Source organism: Danio rerio, chromosome 14, assembly GCF_049306965.1.
Source record: "Danio rerio strain Tuebingen ecotype United States chromosome 14, GRCz12tu, whole genome shotgun sequence".
NCBI classification, from domain to species: domain Eukaryota; kingdom Metazoa; phylum Chordata; class Actinopteri; order Cypriniformes; family Danionidae; genus Danio; species Danio rerio.
In genome coordinates this window covers 58,052,501-58,074,364 of record NC_133189.1, presented here as the reverse complement: position 1 = coordinate 58,074,364, position 21,864 = coordinate 58,052,501, and the positions used below count along the sequence as shown (strand labels likewise).

General features: G+C 36.9%; 1 long non-coding RNA gene across 1 annotated transcript in view; it reads left to right on the top strand.

Annotated features, from left to right (window-relative positions):
- The window catches only part of LOC141377621 (uncharacterized), a 60,200-nt gene that overhangs the window by 38,297 nt on the left and 39 nt on the right, over nt 1-21,864 (top strand). The window contains exons 5-6 of the long non-coding RNA XR_012390048.1: nt 20,804-21,277; nt 21,406-21,864. The exon at nt 21,406-21,864 is cut by the window's right edge and continues 39 nt beyond it. This is a non-coding gene — a long non-coding RNA (uncharacterized lncRNA). The remainder of the gene's footprint in view (nt 1-20,803; nt 21,278-21,405) is intronic.

Here is a 21,864-nt window from a genome sequence, read left to right as displayed (position 1 = left end):
AGTAAAAAACTAAAAATTCTACAGTAAAAACTGTTAAAAACTGTAAAAAAAATTTTACTGTGAAAAACTGTACAAATTCTGCAGTAAAAAATGAACAAATTCTATTGAAAAACTAATAATTCTACAGTAAAAACGGAAAAAGGTGTAAAAGTTTTACTGTGAAAAACTGTAAAAATTCTGTGGAAAAACAAAAAATCTACAGTAAAAACTGAAAAGTCTACAGTAAAAACTGTGAAAATCTGTAAAAATTCTACAGTAAAAACTGTGAAAATCTTTAAAAATTCTACAGTTAAATTTAAAAAAAGGAAAAAAAATTAAAAACTACTGTGAAAAACTAAAGATTCTACTGTGAAAAACACAATTATACAGTAAAAACTGAAAAACAAAAAAATCTAATGTAAAAACAGTGGAAAAAAATTCTACTGTGGAAAAACTATAAAAAGTATACAGTAAAAAATGAAAAAATTAAAATTCTACAGTAAAAATTGTAAAAAACTAAAATTTATACTGTGAAAAAACTGTTAAAAAATTCAAAAGTAAAAATAAATAATACATAAATTTTAATAATTTTTTTTAAAATTAAATGTAAAATAAAATAGCTTTAATTTGATTTTAACATGGTTTTGACTTGTCTCTTTAAACATACTATTTTTTATTATATTATTTTTATTTATAAGCTACACTGTAAAAAGGGCAGTGATGTTATCAGTAAAGAAAAACTAAAAAATCAACATAATAATTTAGTATTTTTTGTAATGTAAAAGGTCATTTTGATTTACGTAATGCACTGTTATGGAGTATAACGTATTTTTAGTGGCGTTTCCATCAATCAACTCTTATTTTTAATTGATCTATCAGATGTGCCTCCCTGATCCAGTCCGACATACTTTAATGAGGCAGAGTTTTATAATGTCTGCTTTTATTCCATGTGTTGAGACAGTTTCTCCCTCTCCTTCACATCCGCATTAATGTGAACTTGTATAATAACGTGAATAATTTACCTGAGCAAACTTTTTTACTGCGTAATGACCTTTAAGAGACACGCGGCATTTGTTGTGCTACGTCTGCTAGCATGACACTGATGCCGCTGAAAAAAATGGCAGGAAAAAGCAGAACGGATAGATCTTTTTAATGGAATTTAGCAATAGGTCTCTGGTGTGCTCATTAGGATGACCAGTTTGACTTATTTTACAGCCATTTGTAATTAGTATCTGTGAGAGTTATTGCCGTAATCAGCCTAGCGTTGCTCCTGACTTCCTTTGTTAGCCATTAACTTTGCTGTTTTTTACTTGCTGTGTGAAGGCGGCCATTCGTTAGCGGCAGCCGGAGTAAAACTAATAAAACTGTACGGTTCCTAAAGGAGAGCTTTCATCATTTCACAGATATGAGATTTTTCTCCAGCTCCAAAAGCAGGCCTGACAGGACCACAGCGCTCGACCGCGAGCTCAAAGAGTGTGTGTGTGTGTGTGTGTGTTTAGCATAAATATGAAAGTGATGAGTTTTTGTGTTTACTAGTTCAGTCTGTCAGCTGACAGGAGAGGGCGGAGCTTCAGTATGAGCAGGTCATGTGACCCGTCAATTACAATGCTATTCAAGGTATGTAAGCTCTTTTCTGCAAATAATTGTGGGTAAATGATTAGAAATAAGCGACAGTAAAAATCTGTAAGTTTCCTTAATATGCACGGTAAATAATCATACATTGGTTTTCCCACAATTCAGTTTTGCTGTTTTTATTGACATTTCATTTTACATCAGTTATGTATTTTCGAGTGGGCGGAGCCTCGGTCTGACCAGGTCATGAGACCCGTCAATCACAGCACTATTCAAAGTAAATAAGCTCTTTTCTGCAAATAATTATGAATAAATAATAAGAATTAACAAATGACACACTCTAAAAAATCTGGGTTGTTTTAACACAACATTCACAGTAAAAAATAGCTGTGATTAAACAGTAAAAACTGTAAATAAATAAATACATAAAAATCTGTAAGTTTCCCTAATGTGCGGTAAGTAACCGTAAATTGACTCTCCCATAATTCCCTGCTTAAAAACTTCATTTTTTAATATTTTTTGTTGACTTTGTTGATTCTTTTTATTTTTTTTAATTTTTTTATCATTAATGCATAATTGAGTGGGCGGAGCCTTGTTCTAGGCAGGTCACATGACCTGTGAAATACAGCACTATTCACACTTTATAAGCTTTTTTCTGCAAACATTAATGGGTAAATAATGGGCTGTTTTAACACAACATTTACTGTAAAAAAAAAGTTTATTTTATATAATAGTTAATAACCGTAAATTGGTTTTCCCAGAATCCCCAGTACAACTCTTCACTTTTTATATTTTATTTGTTGATATTGATTCTTGTTAGGGGTTTTTATGTATATCAGAGTGGGCGGAGCCACCTTTTAAGCAGGTCACATGACCTGTTAGTCAGCGAATTTTACAGCGCTTTTAAATAATTAGGATAATCTACAGTAAAAAAAACTGTATGTTTCCTTGATATACTGTATAGTAAATAACCCTGAATTAACTTTTCAGTTTTGATGTTTGTATTTGCTGTTGACTGCATGACCCGTCAATCACACAGAACAAAATACATAATTCACTGTTAAAAATGGCAGTGATTTTGACAGTAAATCTATCTGAAAATTATGAGGATGATGAAGGAATTATTATGATTTGGAGAATTAGGATGATGAAGAAAATGATGACAGTGATAGTGATAGTGACTGAACGATTTCTTAACATATTTTATGCCTTACTTTTTTAAAGATGTTTTATTCATATTTATTTTCTGCATGCAAAATATGCCAGATAAAAAGAGTCAGGAACAAGTGCTGGAGATGTGTTTGAGATTTTACATATATTAAGAAAATACAATAAGTTACAATGGCCTCTTTTTATATATATATATATATATATATATATATATATATATATATATATATATATATATATACATACATACATATACGTTTTGCATGAATAATAAGTTGAATAAGAAGAGATCAGAAATTGCGCAGGAGAATTGATCAGATTTGTGCTCCAGAATCACATAAGAAAATACCTGCTACTTTGAATACTTAAGAAATCTTCCAGTTCTCATTTGCTTCCATTCAGTTTTTTGACACGTCATGACACCTCATTATTATATTTATTTTTAATTTGTTCATTTTTTGCATTAAAAATACAGCATATAAGGAGAGATCAGGAATAGTGCTGGAGATGTGCTATTGTACATATATTAAGAAAATAGCAGTCACTTTACATCATGGAGCAGCTGTTCAGCATGGCTAAAAGTGAATGAGACCGGAAGGTTTATTGACACACCGACGTTACAATGGCCTCATTTTGCTTTATTATATAAATGTTTTGCATGAAAAATAAGTTGGATAAGAAATGAACAGGTATGGTGCAGGAGATATGTGCTCCAGAATTATTTATAATAAGAAAATACGTTTAGTATGACTAAAAAAGAAACATAAGTAAATGAGACCAGAAGATTTATAGACACGCCTACGTTACAATCGTCTTATTGCAATTTATTTTTTATTTATTGACTTTATTTATTGAGATGTGTTTGGGATTTTACATATAATAGGAAAGTTCCAGTTACTTCACATGATCAAGCTGTTTAGTATGGCTGAAAGTGAATGTAAAAAAATGAGAAATGGACATATTTCATGCCTTATTTCTTTAAATGTTTTATTTGTATATTTATCTTTTGCATTAAAAACACAGCGGATAAGGAGAGATCAGGAATAGTGTTGGAGATGTGTTGAGATTTTATTTATAATAAGAATACACCAGTTACTTTGCATCATCAAGCAGCTGTTCAGTATGGCTAAAAATGAATGTAAGTAAATGAGACCGGAAGATTTCTTGACACTTTGTGCCTTATTTTTTAAAATGTTTTAATTGTATATTTATTTTTTTTGCATTAAGAATAAGATGGATAAGGAGAGATCAGGAATAGTGCTGGAGATGTGTTGAGATTTTACACATAATAAGAGAATTCCAGTTAGTTTACATCATTTAGCAGCTGTTTAGCATGCCTAAAAATGAATGTAAGTAAATGAGACCAGAAGATTCATCGACACACCTAAGTTACAATGACCTCTTTTTATATATATATACATTTTTTTATTTGCATGAATAATAAGTTGAATAAGAAGAGATCAGGAATAGTGCAGGCGATTTGTGCTCCAGAATTATATATAAGAAAATAGCAGTTACTTAGAATACTTAAATGAATGAGACCAGAAGATTTCTTGACAGACTTTATGCCTTATTTCTTTAAATGTTTTATTTGTATATTTATTTTTTGCATGCAAAATAAGATGGATAAAGAGAGATCAGGGGTAGTGCTGGAGATGTGTTTGAGATTTTACATAGAATAAGAAAATTCCAGCTACTTTGCATCATCGAGTAGCTGTTCAGCAAGGCTAAAAGTGAACGAGACCCCAAGATTTCTTGACACTACTAAGTAAAAATGGCCTATTTAAAAAAATGATCTTTAATATATATATATATATATTTTTTTTTTTTGCATGAAAATACTGCGGATAAGAAGAGCCCAGGAATAGTGCACATCATTCTCCATCAGTCTTTGAGTTCACGCCTGCTCCTTTTATTTCTCGCGCCTTTAGTGCCCAGCTAATGGCTTATTTATTACTTCCATACTTTATAAAGAGGATCCTGTGTGGCCTAATTAAGGGCCGACCTTCTTTGGAATTCTATGATAATTATGGGGCTCCGTTGTTTTAATATTAGCCCTTGCCAGGCTGCAGCGCTCATTGGTTCTCTTGGGGTGTTTTTTTTTTATGGCCGCTTTCAGGAAGGCCAGACGGATGGATCTCAACGGCAGTCAATGTTTATACGGCTGCGCTGGAGCTCCAGTCATCTCAAATCTCCTGTTTCTAAAGTCCTTCAACAATCTGCTTGAGCTGAAATATAGATGAGAGTTTTATCAGTGAGTTTGCGGAGCATCGGCTGTCTGTAAACATGCAGAATGACCCGGCAGCATCTCCAGAGACCACACACCACTGTATATATGGGAGATTTCAAACACACACACACACACACACTCATGCATATGTAATGCGCTGAAGCTGCTGTGGGAAACTTTCTCGTTCTGCATGTGTGTTTTGTTATGGTGGAGTTAAATAGATGCATTTATATACTGCAGGAGCTGTGCTGGATGCTCGATTCTGATTGGCTGACGAGCATTCTTAAGGTGTGGCGTTATTTTCAGATGAAGGCGAGAATGAATATGATGAAGAAGATGATGATAAAGATGAAGATTATGATAATGAGGATACAAATAAATTTGGTTGAAGATTGAAAATTATGATGACGAAAATGATGAAGATGAAGAGAAATAAAGATCTATGAAATATATTATGGGGATGAAGACGATGACGATGAAAATATTGTAATGAGGTTGATGATGAAAATTATGAAGATTATGTATTATTATGACAATGAAGATTATTTCATTCATTCATTTTTTGGTCGGCTTAGTCCCTTTTTTAATCCGGGTCGCCACAGTGGAATGAACCGCCAACTTATCCAGCAAGTTTTTACGCAGTGGATGCCCTTCCAGCCACAACCCATCTCTGGGAAACACCCATACACACTCATTCACAAACACACACTCATACACTACGGACAAGTTAGCCTACCCAATTCACCTGCACCGCATGTTACCTGTTCCTCAGCATGTTTCCCGGAGGAAACCCACGCAAAGGCAGGGAGAACATGCAAACTCCACACAGAAACGCCAACTGAGCCAAGGTTCGAACCAGCGAACTTCTTGCTGTGAGGCGACAGCACTACCTACTGTGCCACTGCCTTGCCCAATGAAGTTATGATGTTGAAAATTATGATGAAGATGATGAAGAACTTATAACGATGAAGATAAAAAATGATGAAGATGATGATGAAATAATAAAGATGAAATAAATTATAAAAAAATCTGATTTAATAAATAAATAAAATAAAAAAAACATTATGTTGATGGGGATGAAGATGATGATGATATTATGAGGATGATGAAGAAAAAGGACGAAGATTATGAGGATGGGATGAAGATGATGATGATATTATGAGGATGATGAAGAAAAAGGACGAAGATTATGAGGATGGGATGAAGATGATGATGATATTATGAGGATGATGAAGAAAAAGGACGAAGATTATGAGGATGGGATGAAGATGATGATGATATTATGAGGATGATGAAGAAAAAGGACGAAGATTATGAGGATGGGATGAAGATGATGATGATATTATGAGGATGAAGAAGAAAAAAGATGAAGATTATGAGGATGGGATGAAGATGATGATGATATTATGAGGATGAAGAAGAAAAAGGATGAAGATTATGAGGATGGGATGAAGATGATGATGATATTATGAGGATGATGAAGAAAAAGGACGAAGATTATGAGGATGGGATGAAGATGATGATGATATTATGAGGATGATGAAGAAAAAGGACGAAGATTATGAGGATGGGATGAAGATGATGATGATATTATGAGGATGATGAAGAAAAAGGACGAAGATTATGAGGATGGGATGAAGATGATGATGATATTATGAGGATGATGAAGAAAAAGGACGAAGATTATGAGGATGGGATGAAGATGATGATGATATTATGAGGATGAAGAAGAAAAAAGATGAAGATTATGAGGATGGGATGAAGATGATGATGATATTATGAGGATGATGAAGAAAAAGGACGAAGATTATGAGGATGGGATGAAGATGATGATGATATTATGAGGATGAAGAAGAAAAAGGATGAAGATTATGAGGATGGGATGAAGATGATGATGATATTATGAGGATGAAGAAGAAAAAGGACGAAGATTATGAGGATGGGATGAAGATGATGATGATATTATGAGGATGATGAAGAAAAAGGACGAAGATTATGAGGATGGGATGAAGATGATGATGATATTATGAGGATGATGAAGAAAAAGGACGAGGATTATGAGGATGGGATGAAGATGATGATGATATGAGGATGAAGAAGAAAAAGGATGAGGATTATGAGGATGGGATGAAGATGATGATGATATTATGAGGATGAAGAAGAAAAAGGATGAAGATTATGAGGATGGGATGAAGATGATGATGATATTATGAGGATGAAGAAGAAAAAGGATGAAGATTATGAGGATGGGATGAAGATGATGATGATATTATGAGGATGATGAAGAAAAAGGACGAAGATTATGAGGATGGGATGAAGATGATGATGATATTATGAGGATGATGAAGAAAAAGGACGAAGATTATGAGGATGGGATGAAGATGATGATGATATTGTGAGGATGATGAAGAAAAAGGATGAAGATTATGAGGATGGGATGAAGATGATTATGATATTATGAGGATGATGAAGAAAAAGGACGAAGATTATGAGGATGGGATGAAGATGATGATGATATTATGAGGATGATGAAGAAAAAGGATGAAGATTATGAGGATGGGATGAAGATGATGATGATATTATGAGGATGAAGAAGAAAAAGGATGAAGATTATGAGGATGGGATGAAGATGATGATGATATTATGAGGATGATGAAGAAAAAGGACGAAGATTATGAGGATGGGATGAAGATGATGATGATATTATGAGGATGATGAAGAAAAAGGACGAAGATTATGAGGATGGGATGAAGATGATGATGATATTATGAGGATGATGAAGAAAAAGGACRAAGATTATGAGGATGGGATGAAGATGATGATGATATTATGAGGATGAAGAAGAAAAAGGATGAAGATTATGAGGATGGGATGAAGATGATGATGATATTATGAGGATGAAGAAGAAAAAAGACGAAGATTATGAGGATGGGATGAAGATGATGATGATATTATGAGGATGAAGAAGAAAAAGGATGAAGATTATGAGGATGGGATGAAGATGATGATGATATTATGAGGATGAAGAAGAAAAAGGACGAAGATTATGAGGATGGGATGAAGATGATGATGATATTATGAGGATGAAGAAGAAAAAGGACGAAGATTATGAGGATGGGATGAAGATGATGATGATATTATGAGGATGATGAAGAAAAAGGACGAAGATTATGAGGATGGGATGAAGATGATGATGATATTATGAGGATGATGAAGAAAAAGGAMGAAGATTATGAGGATGGGATGAAGATGATGATGATATTATGAGGATGAAGAAGAAAAAAGATGAAGATTATGAGGATGGGATGAAGATGATGATGATATTATGAGGATGATGAAGAAAAAGGACGAAGATTATGAGGATGGGATGAAGATGATGATGATATTATGAGGATGAAGAAGAAAAAGGATGAAGATTATGAGGATGGGATGAAGATGATGATGATATTATGAGGATGAAGAAGAAAAAGGACGAAGATTATGAGGATGGGATGAAGATGATGATGATATTATGAGGATGATGAAGAAAAAGGACGAAGATTATGAGGATGGGATGAAGATGATGATGATATTATGAGGATGATGAAGAAAAAGGACGAAGATTATGAGGATGGGATGAAGATGATGATGATATGAGGATGAAGAAGAAAAAGGATGAGGATTATGAGGATGGGATGAAGATGATGATGATATTATGAGGATGAAGAAGAAAAAGGATGAAGATTATGAGGATGGGATGAAGATGATGATGATATTATGAGGATGAAGAAGAAAAAGGATGAAGATTATGAGGATGGGATGAAGATGATGATGATATTATGAGGATGATGAAGAAAAAGGACGAAGATTATGAGGATGGGATGAAGATGATGATGATATTATGAGGATGATGAAGAAAAAGGACGAAGATTATGAGGATGGGATGAAGATGATTATGATATTATGAGGATGATGAAGAAAAAGGACGAAGATTATGAGGATGGGATGAAGATGATGATGATATTATGAGGATGAAGAAGAAAAAGGATGAAGATTATGAGGATGGGATGAAGATGATGATGATATTATGAGGATGAAGAAGAAAAAGGATGAAGATTATGAGGATGGGATGAAGATGATGATGATATTATGAGGATGATGAAGAAAAAGGACGAAGATTATGAGGATGGGATGAAGATGATGATGATATTATGAGGATGATGAAGAAAAAGGACGAAGATTATGAGGATGGGATGAAGATGATGATGATATTATGAGGATGATGAAGAAAAAGGACRAAGATTATGAGGATGGGATGAAGATGATGATGATATTATGAGGATGAAGAAGAAAAAGGACGAAGATTATGAGGATGGGATGAAGATGATGATGATATTATGAGGATGATGAAGAAAAAGGACGAAGATTATGAGGATGGGATGAAGATGATGATGATATTATGAGGATGAAGAAGAAAAAGGACGAAGATTATGAGGATGGGATGAAGATGATGATGATATTATGAGGATGAAGAAGAAAAAGGATGAAGATTATGAGGATGGGATGAAGATGATGATGATATTATGAGGATGATGAAGAAAAAGGATGAAGATTATGAGGATGGGATGAAGATGATGATGATATTATGAGGATGAAGAAGAAAAAGGACGAAGATTATGAGGATGGGATGAAGATGATGATGTTATTATGAGGATGATGAAGAAAAAGGACGAAGATTATGAGGATGGGATGAAGATGATGATGATATTATGAGGATGATGAAGAAAAAGGACGAAGATTATGAGGATGGGATGAAGATGATGATGATGATATTATGAGGATGAAGAAGAAAAAGGACGAAGATTATGAGGATGGGATGAAGATGATGATGATATTATGAGGATGATGAAGAAAAAGGATGAAGATTATGAGGATGGGATGAAGATGATGATGATATTATGAGGATGATGAAGAAAAAGGACGAAGATTATGAGGATGGGATGAAGATGATGATGATGATATTATGAGGATGAAGAAGAAAAAGGACGAAGATTATGAGGATGGGATGAAGATGATGATGATATTATGAGGATGAAGAAGAAAAAGGACGAAGATTATGAGGATGGGATGAAGATGATGATGATATTATGAGGATGATGAAGAAAAAGGATGAAGATTATGAGGATGGGATGAAGATGATGATGATATTATGAGGATGAAGAAGAAAAAGGACGAAGATTATGAGGATGGGATGAAGATGATGATGATATTATGAGGATGATGAAGAAAAAGGACGAAGATTATGAGGATGGGATGAAGATGATGATGATATTGTGAGGATGATGAAGAAAAAGGATGAAGATTATGAGGATGGGATGAAGATGATGATGATATTGTGAGGATGATGAAGAAAAAGGACGAAGATTATGAGGATGGGATGAAGATGATGATGATATTATGAGGATGATGAAGAAAAAGGACGAAGATTATGAGGATGGGATGAAGATGATGATGATATTATGAGGATGAAGAAGAAAAAGGATGAAGATTATGAGGATGGGATGAAGATGATGATGATATTATGAGGATGAAGAAGAAAAAGGATGAAGATTATGAGGATGGGATGAAGATGATGATGATATTATGAGGATGATGAAGAAAAAGGACGAAGATTATGAGGATGGGATGAAGATGATGATGATATTATGAGGATGAAGAAGAAAAAGGACGAAGATTATGAGGATGGGATGAAGATGATGATGATATTATGAGGATGGAGTTGAAGATGATGATCAGGATGAAAATGATGTTGATAAAGAATGACGTTGTGTACGCTTGAAGATGCACCTGCAGAAACATGCTTAGACAGTAAACTATACAGTATGTGCACTTTCAGAAATAAAGGTATTTGAGCTGTCACTGGGGTGGTATCTTTACCAAAGGTACACATTTGTACATAAAAGGTCCATATTAATACATCAAGTGTACATATTAGTACCTAAAAAGTATAAAAGTGTTCCTCTTAAAATGTTTAGGTACTAATATCAACTTTTTATGTACCAGTATGAACCCCTTAAGTACAAATGTATACCTTATGAAAAGCTACCACCCCAGTGACAGCTCACATACATTTATTTCTGAGAGTGTACAGTATATTTCCGCCCCAGGTGAAGCGGCTTTATCTCAGGGCTGTTTGCTGTAGTTTGAGTCGTATAACTACTTATTAACAAATAGTCTGAAATCCCAACAGGAGAAAATATGTGGAGAAAAACCTTCCGTAAGCAGAGCTGCTGAGAGAGAGAGAGAGTTGTGTCATTTCCTCACATGAACCTCTCCCTCAGCCAGTGGCGTAGCGCAAAATGCGGAGGCCCCCCTGCAGGGATCGCTGACGGGGCCCCCTGATGATTGGGGGGGGGTGGCGGGGGTGGGGGGTGGGATGGGGTACGCCATACGTTAATTTGCATATCATTGACGTCATCACGTTCTACCGTTTCTGTTTAACAGCCTATGGTTAATAAAGGGGTATTTATAATTGCACTACACTTTATATAAGCATGTTTATTTAACTAAATTTATTGCTGTTTGAATACAGTATAACATTATAGATGTGTAACGTTAGTGAATGTGCAGCAATCTCTCATATGTATTAAACTCAGACAAGTTCAGAAACTGTCACTAAAATATCTGTGATTGTGAACAAGAAAAGAATAAACGGTCCAAATAAATTGTTAAAATAAAGTAGAAGTAGATCGGTTAGACTGTACAAGGGAAATACCTTCACACTGCCTGTGCTAAATCATTTGTCGTCGGTACGCAGAGGGGTGATCTGCTCTCGGGCTGCAGGTGGGAGAGGCTGCTGTACGAGGACTGACTGGGCCGCCTGTCAGTGCTGTGAGGCGGGGGAGGGGCCGGCGGCATCACACGCAGCTCGTTGAGAAGAGTAGGGACGGTGCGGTATGGAAAAATGACAGTCTAAAAAAATCTCCAATAACACACAAAAAAGTCGCTAGATTTGTCGCTAGGGGGGTCTGAAAAGTCGCTAAATCTAGTGACAAAGTCGCTAAGTTGGCAACATTGGCGGCAAGCAATCAGAATGAAGTAGTCCACCACTTGAGAGGTGTTCAGAGAACACAGACGTGTGAACTTTGGTTCCGACCACAGTTGTTCCCAACAGTTTATTGAAAATCGCGACGACGCGGGGCCCCCTAATCACGCGGGGCCCCCCCGCGGTGCATGCCCTGCGGGCCCGTCCGCTACGCCACTGCCCTCAGCCAAAAACAATACATCAGAAATGTCATGTTAAATATTGTTCCTGAAACTGAAGAAAGTGCTCCAAGACATCTCCGAGCGTCCAAAGAAAATGCCTGAAATATTTGCTTCAGACAGCAGGATCTACAGACCCCAAACTCTCTGCAAACACCCCTGCTTAGCTACAAATACAGGAACATTATTAAATCAGGACGCGCTTATCTGAGAAACATCATGACTTGAGTACTGTAATATTACTGCTTTTATTTAAGACAATACAATATAAGACACAATATCTGCACACCTGCATCTCTCATCAAACAAGATCTTATTATTTAACCATGTCGTATCTGGTCAGATTTAATAGAGTATGCAGATTTCAGTTGAAATTTACTTCATCAATTTCCCTGAAGCACATATGGGCAGAGATGGCAGAGATGGATAAAGTACTAGAGACCCTGACTACAGTAAAGTACAAGTGCTCTATCAAAAAGTGACATGAGTAGAAGTTGAAGTGCTCTTAGCACCATACTGAAGTGGAAGTGTTGACATATTCAACATTTTTTTTTGTACTGAAGTATTGCAAGTAGTTTATTTTAAAATGTACTACTCAAGTACTGAAAGTAAAAGTACAAGTGTTGTGTAATGTAGTTATTAAAGAAAGCAGTCAAAAGAGGGCAAAGCAGTGGCACAGTAGGTAGTGCTGTCGCCTCACAGCAAGAAGGTCGCTGGGTCGCTGGTTTAAGCCTCGGCTCAGTTGGCGTTTCTGTGTGGAGTTTGCATGTTCTCCCTGCCTTCGTGTGGGTTTCCTCCGGGTGCTCCGGTTTCCCCCACAGTCCAAACACATGCGGTACAGGTGAATTGGGTAGGCTAAATTGTCCGTAGTGTATGAGTGTGTGTGTAAATGTGTGTGTGTGGATGTTTCCCAGAGATGGGTTGCGGCTGGAAGGGCATCTGCTGTGTAAAAACTTGCTGGATAAGTTGGTGGTTCATTCCGCTGTGGTGACCCCGGATTAATAAAGGGACTAAGCCGACAAGAAAATGATTGAATGAATGAAGCAGTCAAAAACATCATACTGTTTTTTTTATTTTAAATGTCTGTTTTGGGACACGCGATTGAGCAGAACAAAAAGAAACATGGCGTACGAGGCTGTTTTTCTCTCACCCTTGAACCACAGATCTAGATTATAGCGGCTTTAACACCTTTCAAAGTTGTGTGTTACAAAAACACTCTGTAATTCACTCAAAACGCTATTGAAGCCCATTTTCGGATCACAAATTACCGGTTGTAAACGCTGTAAACGGAAGTTCTAAACATTCCACCGGAAGACGCTGGTCACTATGGCACTGTCCGTGCAGCAGCCGAGAAAAAGCTCTATAATGGTAATGAGTATGGCTGTGAATCTACACTTGTCTCACGGTTTGGTTCGGTTACGATCAGGGCTTTACATTAGCCCCTTTCACACAGTGATACCGGTAAATTTCTGGAAAATTTCCGGAACGACTTTACCGGTATATTCAAAAAAGCGCTGTTCACACAGGAGAGGACGTTACGGAAATTTTCCGGAAAAGAGCATTCACACATCCATTCCAAAATACCGGTAAATTCTGACATCATTCACCACAAATGAGCTATAAACGGCTGCGCTTGTATTTGTAAACATTTGACTAAATTACAAACTCTGTGGATGATCAATATTGTGAACAACTTTCGCAGGATCACTTTCTCATGTCGAGATGTTCATAATATGTGCGTGTGCAGGCGCTCATAGGCGCACGCAAAGCTTGAAGGTAAACAAACAACGGCTTATCATAAGCATCTCATCGATGATTATTTACACAGTTGGCATTAAGAAGAACATATAAACGTGATCTGACTAACATCTAGCAGCTAAATGTGTCTGGAAAAATATTCAAAGGCTTTTATTCTCACAAACCGCGCGGACGTGAATGCGTCTGACTGTTGTGATTGGCTAAAGCAGACGTCTCACGTCAGCACGTTCTAGACGTGCACGCGCTTATTACGGGAATCTTCCTTCTGCATTCACACAGCGCAGCGTTCTGGCAAATTGCCGGTAATGTTACAACTTCTCTTTCCGGAAAATAGCCAGAACGAATTTACCGGTATTTTCAAAAAGGACCTGTTCACACATACAACCTTTCCGGAAAATTGCCGGCAATTTTCCGGAAAGGTCTGTATGTGTGAAAGGGGCTATAAACACCCACCAACCCGGCAAATGCAGGTAGATTTCAGGTCTGGCAGGTTAGACAGACACCTCCTCTTGGCTGGTTGGAAATCATTTTTAAATTGTATTTTTCTTAAAAGCAGGGTTCGACAATAAGCATGGCCCGATATTCATGCAAATGTGATCTTAGAATCGAGAAGCAGCACGACTGACAAAAAAACCGCGAGCAAAAGAATGGTGAATACAGTATGATCACTCGCGCAAACAGCTGATTTGATGCGCGCACTGTTAAAAAACACGAAATGAATGAGTCATGTGGACATAACACAACATTTAAATCAAATAATTTAGCATGTCAAAGTCACATTTAAGCAACATATATTTTCCCAACAAGAAAAGTGTGGCTAGAGAAAATGGCAAGTGGCTATTAATCCAGCTAACTCTATCAAGCCTCTTCAGCTGCTTCAGGACGCAGCAGCACGAGTGGTCTTTAATGAAGCTAAACGAGCACATGTCACTCCGCTGCTCATCCGTTTGCACTGGCTGCCAGTTGCTGCTCGCATCAAATTCAAAGCTCTGATGTTTGCTTACAAAGCGACTTCTGGCCTTCCTCCTTATCTGCTCTCACTTCTGCAGATGTATGTGCCCTCCAGAAACTTGCGTTCTGTGAATGAACGTCGCCTCGTGGTTCCATCCCAAAGAGGGAAGAAATCACTTTCGCGAACTCTCACATTCAATCTGCCCAGTTGGTGGAATGAACTCCCTAACTGCATCAGAACGGCAGAATTTACACAACTATAAGAGCAACAGTGAATAAGTGCTGTAGGCAAGTTTCAGGTGTGTAAAGTGTAAGAAGCAGAACATTAGTCATTTAAGATTTTTTTTGTGTGTGTAAATTGCTTCCTTGTCCTCATTTGTAAGTCGCTTTGGATGAAAGCGTCTGGTAAATGTAAATGTAAATTAATGTTGTAAATCTACTAGCCACAGTGGCTGTGATCAAAACAGTTAATGTCAAGCCCTGGTTATGATAATCATGCCATCGATTCGGTTCAAATCGATATCTCGGTGCATTGACGATGCTTTCCATACATAATTAGATTTTTTCTTCACAACCAGTGGCGTTGCGAGGGGGGGGCTTTGGGGGCTTAAGCCCCTGATGTACTGTCAAAAGCCCCTGATCTCTTGGAATATGTTGCACTTAAATAAAATATGTTGCATAACATTTATTTTGTTATCTAAGTACTGAAAATTACCACATACATAACGAATATTCCACTTAACGCAGCGTTTGTGTCAGGTAATTAAATCGTCAGCTGTTCAGCAGTACCTGTTTCTACCGGCAGGTGGGAGTGGCTCTTTTGTCACATGGTGTTAAAAAAAATCTCGCCACTGCACTTCATTCATTCATTATTTTGAGGAGCTGAAGCTAATGAGGTAATAATACAACTCTTTCGCTGAATAGTTTTAACTACTGATGAAGCTTGTTTCCACAGTATAAAATGTGTGTAGTTTTGGTGAAATAAAATAACTATAATCAGTAAAATGTGCATCATATCAATGTAAATACATGCGAGTTAGTCAAAAAACGTAAACTGTACTAGCTTTCTAGATATGATATAGATATCTAGGCATATTTATATGATATAGCAAGTCACATCTGTTTCTGCAATAGTTAAATCACAGTGAGTTTATGCATCTAGCTTATTATTATATAGCTATATTTGACTGTAACATGCTATGTCAGTTAGCATCGAATTATAAATCGACTTTCTTATAAAAATACCTAAAATGGTTGGAAGAACACATACAGTTGAAGTCTGAATTATTAGCCCAAGGTTAATTTTTCCCCCAAATTCTGTTTAACAGAGAGAAGATTGTTTTCAGCACATTTCTAATCATAATAGTTTTAATAACTCATCTCTAATAACTGATTTATTTCATCTTTGCCATGATGACAGTAAATAATATTTAACTAGACATTTTTCAAGACACTTCTATGCAGCTTAAAGTGACATTTGAAGGCTTTAAAGGCAGGTTAAGGTAATTGTGCAAGTTATTGTATAACGATGGTTTGTTCTGTAGACTATAGGAAAAAATATAGCTTAAAGGGGCTGATAATTTTGACCCTAAAATGTTTGTTTTTTTTATGTAAAACTGCTTTTATTCTAGATGAAATAAAACAAATAAGACTTTCTTTAAAAGGAAAATATTATCAGACATAGGCTACTGTTAAAATTTCCTTGCTCTGTTTAACATAATTTGGAAAATATTTAAAAAAGAAAATAAAATTCAAAGGGGGGCGAATAATTCTGACTTCAATGTTTTTTTCCTATTTGGTGTTACAAGTCACAAAAACCCTTATTTATTATTAACCATTTTTGATCCTGTTAATAAGATTAGAGTAGACTAGGTATATTAGTGGGGTGAATTAAAACTTTTTTTTTTTTTTGTTGGTGGTGGTGGGGGGGGGGCAACTTCTTTGGGGCTAAGCCCCTTATCCCTTTCGACCCTAGCAACGCCCCTGTTCACAACACAAGAAATTTTTTTTATTAAAATCTATAAATATGTTTATATTTATATTATTTGTAATACAATTTTGTCCTTTGATACGCAGTCAGATATATGAACTGTACCTTTAATTTGACCTGCTCAAAGAAAACACTCTCTCTGAATGTCTCAAACAAAACTCCAACACTTGGACAGAAGAATGTCATGACTGTCAGTGACCACCTGAGGGCGCTGTAGTTTAACGGACACTGAATATAAACTACAGCGCCCAAAAACTACATATCCACACATTCCTTCATGCATACACCCGGTCTTTCATATACACTGATTGCAATCACAGCTGTGAGCAAATCAGTGTACGTGGACCGGGTGTAATGTGTGTGGTATGTATGGACTTGTAGTCTTTTGGGTGCTGTAGTTCACTCTCAGTGTCCGTTGAACGCGCTTGAACCACATGTGACAGATTATAACGGCTTTAACAGACACATTTATAAGTTGTGTGTCACAAAAACACTCTGTTATCCATTAAAAACATCATTGAAACCCATTTTCGGAGCTCAAATTATCAGTTGTACACGCTGTAAACGGAAGTTTTTAGCATTCTACTGGAAGACGCTGGTCGCTATGGCGCCCTCCACGCAGCAGCCATAAAAAAGGTCTATAAATCTCTGCATATAGGTGCACATATGCTCTGGAGCATCCATAGGAAACCCACGCCAACACGGGGAGAACATGCAAACTCCACACAGAAATGCCAACTGACCCAGCCGAAACTCGAAACAGTGAGCTTCTAGCTGTGAGCCAACAGTGCTAAGCACTGAGCCACCGTGCGCATTTGACTCAGATTAAAGCAAATGATTGGAGTTCTGATGTCCATGTAAACATCGTGACTGTAAGGAATGTTGAGGTGTTTGTTCTGGGGAATGCTGCAGGTTTTGTGGATGTGTGTTCTGCAGATGTGCTGCTGATCGCTGCAAATCTCTTCATTTCAGCAGCTCGTGTTGAATAAGCAGAGCTGACGTGTAGAGATGGGGATATCCACAGCTGCGCTTTACATCTCAACTTGTATTTCTCCTGCTCTCCTTCAGTGATCTTGTCATCCGAGAGTGTGTTTCCCACTCCGCTAACTAAGATCGCAAGTTACACACAATGGCTCAGTGGTTAGCCAGGAAGGTCTCTGGTTCGAGTCCCGGCTGGGTCAGTTGGTGTTTTTCGGTGTGGAGTTTGCATGTCCTCCCTGTTTTGGCATGGGTTTCCTCCGGGTGCTCCGGTTTCCCCTACAGTCCAAACACATGCGCTATAGGGGAACTGATCAACTAAACTGGCCGTAGTTTTTTTTTATATTTAGATATAAAATATGTGTAAATGATACAAATCTTATATTATTTTAAATATGTATGTAGATATAAGAGTTCACACTCAGCTTGTCGGAGCCCTGAATTAGAAAAAAAGTGTATTATTTTTTTTTATTATAAAAAGTATTATTATTTAGTATTATTATTATTTTGTATTATTTTTGGCCTACTTTTTGCCAGCTGTTGTGCTGCCACCTATGGGGCATACTAGTCACTGCACTGTAGGAAAGCCAATATCAGCTGAACCTAATCAGCAAGAAGCATGCTAGTGGGGAGAGACACAGTTTTCAAACGCTCAATTGGAGGACATTGAGAATTTTATTGTAAGTTGTTTGTTTTGGAACATGTTTTGGAACCAAGAATAAAAATGGATCAAAATTCAAGCAAGTGTCCTGCGTCTAAAAACATTACCTGCTGGGGACAGCGAAATTAACAAGGAATTCGCTGTAATACAGCTGATGATTGATTATAAAGCATGCTTGGCATGCTGTCTCAGGAGAGAGCCCTGAACGCATAAGATCCTCGAGCTCGGGGCTCCTTCCCGTTTGCAAGGCGAGAGGGGAGTTTGAGCTCAGATAGATGTGGAGAACTCCCCTGGTGTAGTAGCTAATGAACAGATAGTGATCGCTCTTAAGAGATAACTACTTACTAGGAGCACGTCTATTTGCTGATTTGGATTAGTCAAGTACCTTAAGCTGCATGTTTTAGGATGGGGGGAGGAAACCGGGGAACCCCGGGGAAACCTACAGGGGACATGGAGAACGTGTAAACTCCACACAAAAACGTTGGCTGGCTTGGTAAGGACTACAACCAGTGACGTACTGGATTGTCTTTAGAACAAACCCCTGTTATACAATGACTTGCCTAATTACCCTAACGTTACCCTAATTACCCTAGTGAAGCCTTTACATGTCACTTTAAGCTGAACACTAGCCTAAAATACACTTTATTTAAGTATGCTTAGTACCTCATTCAGTAAAGCACTAAACATACTTCATTTTTGCACTATAATTTTGTAGTTATTGTACTAAAATAGTATTAAGTATATGTTAAGATAATACCATCTAAGTGTACTCATCTGTGCTATTTTGAGACACATTAAATTAAAATTAAAATGTAATTTTAACATATTATATCTTTATATATATATATATATATATATATATATATATATATATATATATATATATATATATATATATATATATATATCATTCATTCATTTTCTTTTCAGCTTAGTCCCTTTATTAATCTGGGGTTGCCACAGTGGAATGAACCGCCAACTTATCCAGCACACTTTTATGCAGCGGATGCCCTTCCAGCCGCAACCCATCTCTGGGAAACATCCAAACACACATTCACACACATACACTACGGACAATTTGGCCTACCCAATTCACCTGTACTGCATGTGTTTGGACTGTGGAGGAAACAGGAGCACCCAGAGGAAACCCATGCCAACATGGGGAGAACATGCAAACTCCACACAGAAACGCCAACTGACCCAGCTGAGGCTCGAACCAGCGACCTTCTTGCTGTGAGGCGACAGCACTACCTACTGCACCACTGCATCGCCCATATATATATACACCATATATATATATATATTGCTACAACTAGAAATACACTTGAAACCTAATTCTAAACATTTATAAAAATATAAAAATATATATAAAATAAAAAAAAATATTTAAGAATAGTTTAGAGTAGAAGATGTTTTCAACACATTTCTAAACATAATATTTGACTAGATATTCTTCAGGATACCAGTATTCAGCTTAAAGAGACATTTAAAGACTTAAACTTACACTCTCAGAAATAAAGGTACGTGAGCTGTCACTGTGGTGCCATCTTTTCAAAAGGTACACATTTGTACTTAAAGGATCCATATTGGTACCTCAAAAGTATATATTAGTACCTACAAATTTTAAGAGGAACACTTTTGTACTTCTTAGGTACTACTATGTACCCTTGAGGTATTAATATGGACCTTTTAGGTACAAATTTGTACCTTTTTGAAAAGGTACCACCCCCCAGTGACAGCTCACATACCTTTATTTCTGAGAATGTAGGTTAATTAAGTTAATTGAGAAACTGGTTTGTTTTTGTATGTTTTTTTTATGTAGTATACGTGATTTTAGTCCATTAAAATGTATTTAATTATTGCTGGTATTTAGTATACTTTTTTTTCAAATGTACTAAAGAATAAAAATACTTTTAATTTGTATATTTATAGTGTATAAGCATCACACGTTTACACTTCAATTTAACACAAAAAATAACAATGCAATGCAAATGTATTTGCGGGTATTTAAGTGTATTTTTATTTATATATATTCACTTGGGAGTATCTTGAAGAATATCTAGTCTAATATTTTGTGCTGTCATCATGGCAAAGAAAAAAGAAATCAGTTATTAGAGATGAGTTATTAAAACTATTATGTGTTCAAGAAATCTGCTCTCCATTAAACTGAAGTTAGGGAAATATAGGGAGGGCTAATAATTCAGGAGGGCTAACATACATAACACACACACTTATCTGGTCAATTGTATTCATTCATTTATTTTCTTTTCAGCTCAGTCCGTTTATTAATCTGCGGTCGCCACAGTGGAATAAACCGCCAACTATTACAGCATAGTTTTACGCAGCGGATGCCCTTCCAGCTGCAACCCATCTCTGGGAAACATCCACACACACTCATTCCTACCGAATTCACCTGTACTGCATGTGTTTGGACTGTGGGGGAAACCGGAGTACCTGGAGGAAACCCACGCCAACACAGGGAGAACATGCAAACTCCACACAGAAACACCAACTGACCCTGCCAGGACTTGAACCAGTGACCTTCTTGCTTTGAGGCGACAGCATTACCTACTGCGCCACAATCTTTGCTTGCTAAAAATCCTGCACTGCTAAAAATATAAAGCTGATATTCAGGACTGCAGCTGATGCTAAAGGTCATGGTGATTCTGCATGTTTTGTGGGTTTGGCTCCAGCAGGATATCTCTCTCTCTCTCACAGCCTCCACTTCCTGTCTAATGTCTTCCAGGTGAGAGGTGTTTTACATTTTTTTCTCTTCCTCTGGGAATAACACTCTGCTTTCCTATCGATAGCGTGGGTTTGATATTTAGCAGATTTGACACAAGTAAAGATCTCATGTTTGGCGTTATATTACAGGAGAAACATAAGTGAGTTATTCTGGCTGGAAACACAACATTGTTACAGCGCAGGCCTGACACCGGAGCCCAGGTCCCACACCACATTTGGTTTTCATTCATTTTTTTGTGGAGAATTGAACAATCGCACCCAGGGATTAAGTCATGAGGCGGGTCGAGGCCAAAGCAAACATCCTGCCGCCCACAGAATAATGAAGACGGATGAAAAAAGGAAACAGGTGTAAAGCCCTGCGCTTTCTGGAGGATCCTGAGGAGTCAGAAAAACTGGGAGAGAAGAGGGAAAACACACAGCAAAACACAACAAGAGCTCATATTACACACTCAACACAAGCTGAGGAGTGATGAAGATGAGGATGATGATGATGATGATGATGATGAATATGATTATAATGATGATAATGTAGATTATGAAGATGATAGTGATGAGGATGATGAAGATGATGGTGATGATGATAACGAG